The sequence below is a fragment of the Protopterus annectens genome, chromosome 8.part0, assembly GCF_019279795.1.
Source record: "Protopterus annectens isolate FY-2018-M chromosome 8.part0, PAN1.0, whole genome shotgun sequence".
NCBI classification, from domain to species: Eukaryota; Metazoa; Chordata; order Ceratodontiformes; family Protopteridae; genus Protopterus; species Protopterus annectens.
Window position 1 is genome coordinate 991,498,358 of NC_056741.1, and position 6,285 is coordinate 991,504,642.

Consider the following 6,285-nt stretch of genomic DNA (forward strand, 5'->3'; position numbering starts at 1 on the left):
CTCAACCTGGTCCCTACTCTCACTACATATCACAATGTCATCTGCAAACATCATAGTCCACAGGGCCTCCTCTTTGATCTCATCGGTCAACCTGTCCATCACCACTGCAAATAAGAAAGGGCTCAGAGCTGATCGTTGATGTAATCCCACCTCTACCTTAAATGTATCTGTCACTTCCACTGCAGTCCTAACCACTGTTACACTACCCTCGTACATATCCTGTACTACTCATACATACTTCTCTGCCAGTCCTGACTTCCTCATAGAATACCACAACTCCTCTCTAGGCACCCTGTCATATGCTTTCTCTAAGTCCACAAAGACACAATGCAACTCCTTCTGACCTTCTCTGTACTGACCTTCTCTGTATTTCTCCAGCAACACTCTCAGAGCAAACATTGCATCTGTAGTGCTCTTACCTGGCATGAAACCATACTGCTGATCACTAATCATCACCTCCCTTTTTAACCTAGCTTCCAATACTCTTTCCCATAACTTAAAGCTGTGACTGTTCAGTTTTATCCCTCTGTAGTTACTGCAGCTCTGCACATCACCCTTATTCTTAAAGATAGGTACCAAAACACTTTTTCTCCACTCCACAGGCATCCTTTGACTTTCCAAAATGTCATTAAACAATCTGGTTAAAAATTCCACTGCCATTTCTCCTAAGCACCTCCATGCTTCCACTGGTATGTCATCTGGGCCAACAGCCTTTCCATTCTTCATCCTCTTCATAGCTGTCCTTACTTCCTCCTTGCTAATCTGTTTCACTTCCTGATTCACTATCCCCACATCATCCAACCTTCTCTCTCTCATTCTCTTCATTCATCAGCCCTTCAAAGTACTCTTTCCAATTACTCAACACACTCTCCTCGCTTGTGAGTACGTTTCCCTCACAATCCTTTATCACCCTTACCTGCTGCACATCTTTCCCAGCTCTGTCACTCTGTCTAACCAATCGGTACAGGTCCTTTTCTCCCTCTTTAGTGTCCAATCTCTCATACAACTCTCCATATGCATTATCCTTAGCCTTTGCCACCTTTCTCTTTGCCATGCACCTCATCTCCTTATACTCATGTCTACTTTCTTCATCTCTTTGACAATCCCACTTCTTCTTCGCCTGCCTCTTCCTCTGTATACTCTCCTGTACTTCCTCATTCCACCACCAGGTCTCCTTGTTCTGCTTCCTCTGTCCAGTTGTCACACCAAGCACCTTTCTAGCAGTCTCCCTTACTAGCTCTGCTGTAGTTACCCAGCTATTCGGTAACTCTTCACTGCCTCCCAGTGTCTGTCTGAACTCCACCTCACAATCACCCTTTTTTAACTTCCACCATTTTATCCTTGGCACTGCTTTCACATTCATCCTCCTCTTCTTGATCACCAATGTCATCCTACAGACCACCATTCTATGCTGCTTAACTACACTTTCCCCTGTCACCACTTTACAGTCTCCAATCTCCTTCAGACTGGCCCTGCTACATAGGATATAATCCACCTGTGTGCATCTTCCTCCACTATTGTACGTCACCCTATGCTCCTCCCTCTTCTTAAAATACGTATTCACTACAAATACATAAATAAATTCACCTTTCCCTATTTTTGATCATTTTACTTTTGCTCTAAAATGATTGTACTTTGTAAGTTTGCTGTTGTGAGTGCTCAATATTTCATGAGATGGACACACATACACAATGATATATAATTATATGCATATATATATATATATATATATATATATATATATATATATATATATATAGATATATATGTGTGTGTGTGTGTGTGTGTGTGTCTGTATAGTGAACATCAGCATTTATTCATCTTTGCTAAAAAACAGAAAAATAGCATGGATAATATCCTATCTGCCTTTATACTGTAGATGGATGGTTTGCAGGAACATCAATAAAGGTAACTAAAAATCATTCTCAGTTTGGCCTTACCAAACATAACCAGCAGTTGGTCCTTCAGTTCAGTGACCGCTGCTGTTCCTTCTTGTCTGCCTTGTCAATACCTATTGCCTACATGTGGAGGCTCTCTCCAACACTGTATGATTATGTCTTTTTCTTTGATTTTTACATTACCACTGGTGTCCATCATTTTGCCCTTCAGATACTGCAGTGACAGTCACAATCAGCTTTTGGCAAGAGCTGCTTAGTGCTACCTCACCTATAAAGGCTTGAACATGGCCCATGCATAATCCAAGGTTGCAATCTCTCCACCAATACACCAGAAATGTTTCTAGTAGAGGAAGCTGAACTGATCCTGTATTCAGAGCACAAATAAATAAGTCATTCACTGAAACTGGAGAAGGGGAATGAATGTTGTACAAAAAATGTCACAGTAAAATGTCATTGATGGAAATGTGACTTGTTGTTTGTCTTTTTGGCTTTTCCCGGTAAGGGGTCGCCACAGCTGAACTCCGGTCCGCTAATGATTGGTAGTCGATTTTTATGGTGCTGAGTTGCCATCCCGACGCTCAACCTTCAGCAAAGGCACGCCCATTGACTCATGTCTTTCGGAGGCCACGCGACCGTGGGGAGGACATGCAGACTCCACACAGAAGGCACTCCCCGCACACTAGCTGAGAAGCGAACGGGAGAACCTCTTGTTGTGAGGCAACAACACAACCGCTGTACCACCGATGGAACTGTAACAAAACCGCAAAATAAGTAAGAATTGCAGCTCACTTTTGTTGTCCATTTAGCAATCATAATAACCAGTATAAAATATTTTGCATTTGTTTTCCTATAAAATTGTGTATATCAGTGTCTGCACTTAGCAGGGTGACTAATTTTTTTCTTTACTTACAGGATGCACAATACGAAGATTGTGACACTTGCACAAGTTATGATCCAACTCATAGAAACAGTTGCACATATGAAAATTTAGTGGATGGGAACCATGATGATATTTATGCAAATACATGAAGATTTTTCTAAAAAGTGGAACAAAACATCTAAAACCTGATTGGATTATAGTTGTATTATAAAATTAGAAATTATATTTCTCTTCTTTCAAAAATGTATATTTAGAATAATGTGTAGCAATATGACATGAGTATTGTAATGTTTTGATTGATGATGATGATAGTCTTTGGAGGTAGCATGGGGAAAGTGATACGACATTGGGGTCTATATTAGTTGGTTGAAATCCAACTTCAGCACAGGGCCATTCATCAAATGCAAATCAGAAAACAGTTATTCATCAAATGTTCACATCAGCAAATGTTTTTCTTAGGGAAGTGAGTTAGTTGGCCAACATATGGAAATTTGCCCTTTTTAGCACTACAGTGCAATCTTTGCATTAGTATATATAAGTAGGGGTGTGTGGGGGAATAGCCTCCCACTTTGGTGGGTTTGATATAATGTAGTGTGTGTGTGTGTGTGTGTGTGTGTGTGTGTGTGTGTGTGTGTGTGTGTGGCTTGGTATGTTGGGCAACTAACTCATTTGCCTGAGAAACACATTCACTGATGTTAATGTTTGATGAACAGCCATTTGCTGATTTCTCTTTGATAAATGGCCATTTGCTAAAGTTGGGTTCCGACGAAGTAATGTAGACCCATGACTTTGTATAAGGCAACATTGCTCACCTTCCACACACTAAGCAAAGAAAATCAATATCATCCAAAATAACAGATAAAAGGCACACGATTTTATATTCATTTTGTATGTTTGAGTTTCTGATGTAACAGTGATCTTAATGCCAACTAACCCACACAATTTTGCATGTCTTAATGTTTAAATGTATCACACTGCTTACTAAATGTACTTTCAGGTGCATATATTTGTCCTGCATAAAAACTCATACTCAGTTCTACATTTAAGTTTAAAAAGAAATATATATATATATATATATATATATATATATATATATATATATATATATATATTTGAACCACTATTCTAAGATGCTCCATTTATCTTTTTCAGAAAATGAACGTCTTATTGCAATAACAAGTATTTTAGCTGCACAGTGAGCATATTTAAAGGATCTGAATGCATTAAGGTATTATTTTATATGTGCTGTCAGTCTATAAATCAAATACAATACTTTATATCTGGAAAGATTTTTAGTATTGCAGTAAGGTCTAGTGCATTTTAAATATTCACTAATAAAAAACAGGGCCATATCCATTAACAACTACACAAAGTGCTACTATCATGCTGACAGAGAGGTGCATCATGCTGCCAACACAACAGAGAGTTATTTGGTATTCATTAATGGCTCTACATGATTTCTAGACGTACAAAACAAAGGCAAATGTCAGAATATGCTAATGACAACATAAAGATCCAAAGTACATGCTAATTAGCCAATACAAGATGGTGAAGCTATTCAGGAAGCTATAAAGCAATCATGTACACTCAGTGTAGTCATATGCCCTGATCACCAACACTCTTTGAAATACAGGTACAGTTACACTTAAAAAACATGTTGGGGATTTCTGCTGTTATTATTATGCTGTATGTGCAGTAGGCTTTAAATCAGTGTGCTGCTGGAAGAACCTGGGAAACAAGAAGGGTTGTTAGACTCTATTTCATTTATTATTGACTATATGATACAGAAATTGCCGAGAGATACAGGGTGGATAGGGAAACAGTGGAGGCAATATGCAACCTCTGCTGCCCCCAACTCAGACCCCAGGAAAAGTATAAAAAAAAACATCCCAGTGCAAACGAAGATATATGTAGCATTAGACATACTAGATACTGATACATTCCAGAGACCCAGAGGGGATATATTAGGGGTGTCACAGTCATCAGCCTCTAGAATATTACATCAGTTTTTAAATGCAATGCTACTATGTGCAAGGGATCATATCTGTTTCCCACATAGCCCATGGGAACAAGAACCATGCAGGACTTCTATGCAGAAGCACACTTCCCGGAAGTGTTGGAAACCATAGATTGCACATATATAAAAAGAAAAGCCCAAACCAGTAACAAGGAAGGAGGTACATCAGCAAAAAGGGTTTCCACTCTACAAACTGTTACGTTGTCTGTAATACCTAAGTGACCATCTATAATGTCTGCAGGTAACTCAGGCAGTTTCCACAACTCACATATATGGCACACCTGTGAGCTGTACACCAGGTTTGCTTGGGGTGACATTTCTTAAGGGCATGTAGTGTGGGATGCAGGTTTGCAGTAGAGTCTGGCTCATGACATCCATGAGAAACTCACACAGCCCCACTGAGCAAGCACACAATGAAGGTGACATTTAAATGTAGGAATATTATAGAACATGTGTTTGGATTGCTCAAATCAAGGTTCAGGTGTCTGGACACATCAGGAGGTGCACTGCAGTACGACCTGGGCATCCATGCAAAAATACTTAGTCTATGCCATGTTGCACAATATAATTCTCAGGAAACAGCTTAGACAAGGACAGCAAGGGGCAAAACCACAGTTTCAAGGACCACAGGTAGGGCTAGCAGCAGCAACAGATACATATGAGGAGTCTGAGGGAGAACCACCAGCTGCAGATGGTGCTGGCAGATGGAGGTGTGCACAGTATGCTCTGGCTACCTAGGTCAAAACCTAGGATCTCACACACATACATATAGGGAAACTGTTGCCTGTCAAACTTCTCAACCTTTCCTTAACCATGTAATGGCTGTTGTGTTCTGATTGCATCAGACAGGGACATCCCCTGGGTCACAATTGTTACCTGCAGTAACAAGGTAAGTGTGGAACCTGTAATGAAAATAAGAAGGTTACTCAATAGAGCACTCCCGTATAGAAATATGTATATTCCCATCAGCAGAGCATTTGTCTGATGTGTAAATGTATGTCATTAATATCTCCTTTTTCAGATTTTTGTAATATACTATTACATATTCTAAGCAATATTGTGCATCAAGCATTTCAATTGATCACTGCCTGTACGACATGGATCAGGTCAATTACACTCTCATTTACAGAGCTGTACCAAGAAGCAAGACTGCATTACCTACTGCTTCCACTATTTAGTTACAATACTAACTGAAATGCAATTAGCTTCAACAATTATTTAAGCAATCACTCACAAATGAGTAGGAACAGGAAATCGATAAATTTCCTTCTGTAATAAATATTGATAAATGCAAGCATCAGACAAAAAAAGAACTTTGCTAGATTGTCCCTGCGTGTTCTGACTGAGTGTGCTTCTTGGCACTTTTTAACTGTTCAGAATTGAATAAAATTATATTTTAATTCAGTTCAGAATACAGTTTGAATAAGTTGCATTTATTTAAACTGTATTTGCTTTAATATTGCTACACACTCGTGTGCTAGCTTGCACTG

General features: G+C 39.3%; 1 long non-coding RNA gene across 1 annotated transcript in view; it reads left to right on the plus strand.

Annotated features, from left to right (window-relative positions):
* Window positions 1-3,327, plus strand: part of LOC122808055 — a 267,159-nt gene extending 263,832 nt beyond the window's left edge. Inside the window, exon 3 of the long non-coding RNA XR_006365774.1 lies at window positions 2,811-3,327. This is a non-coding gene — a long non-coding RNA (uncharacterized LOC122808055). The remainder of the gene's footprint in view (window positions 1-2,810) is intronic.
* The last annotated feature ends 2,958 nt before the right edge of the window (window positions 3,328-6,285 follow it).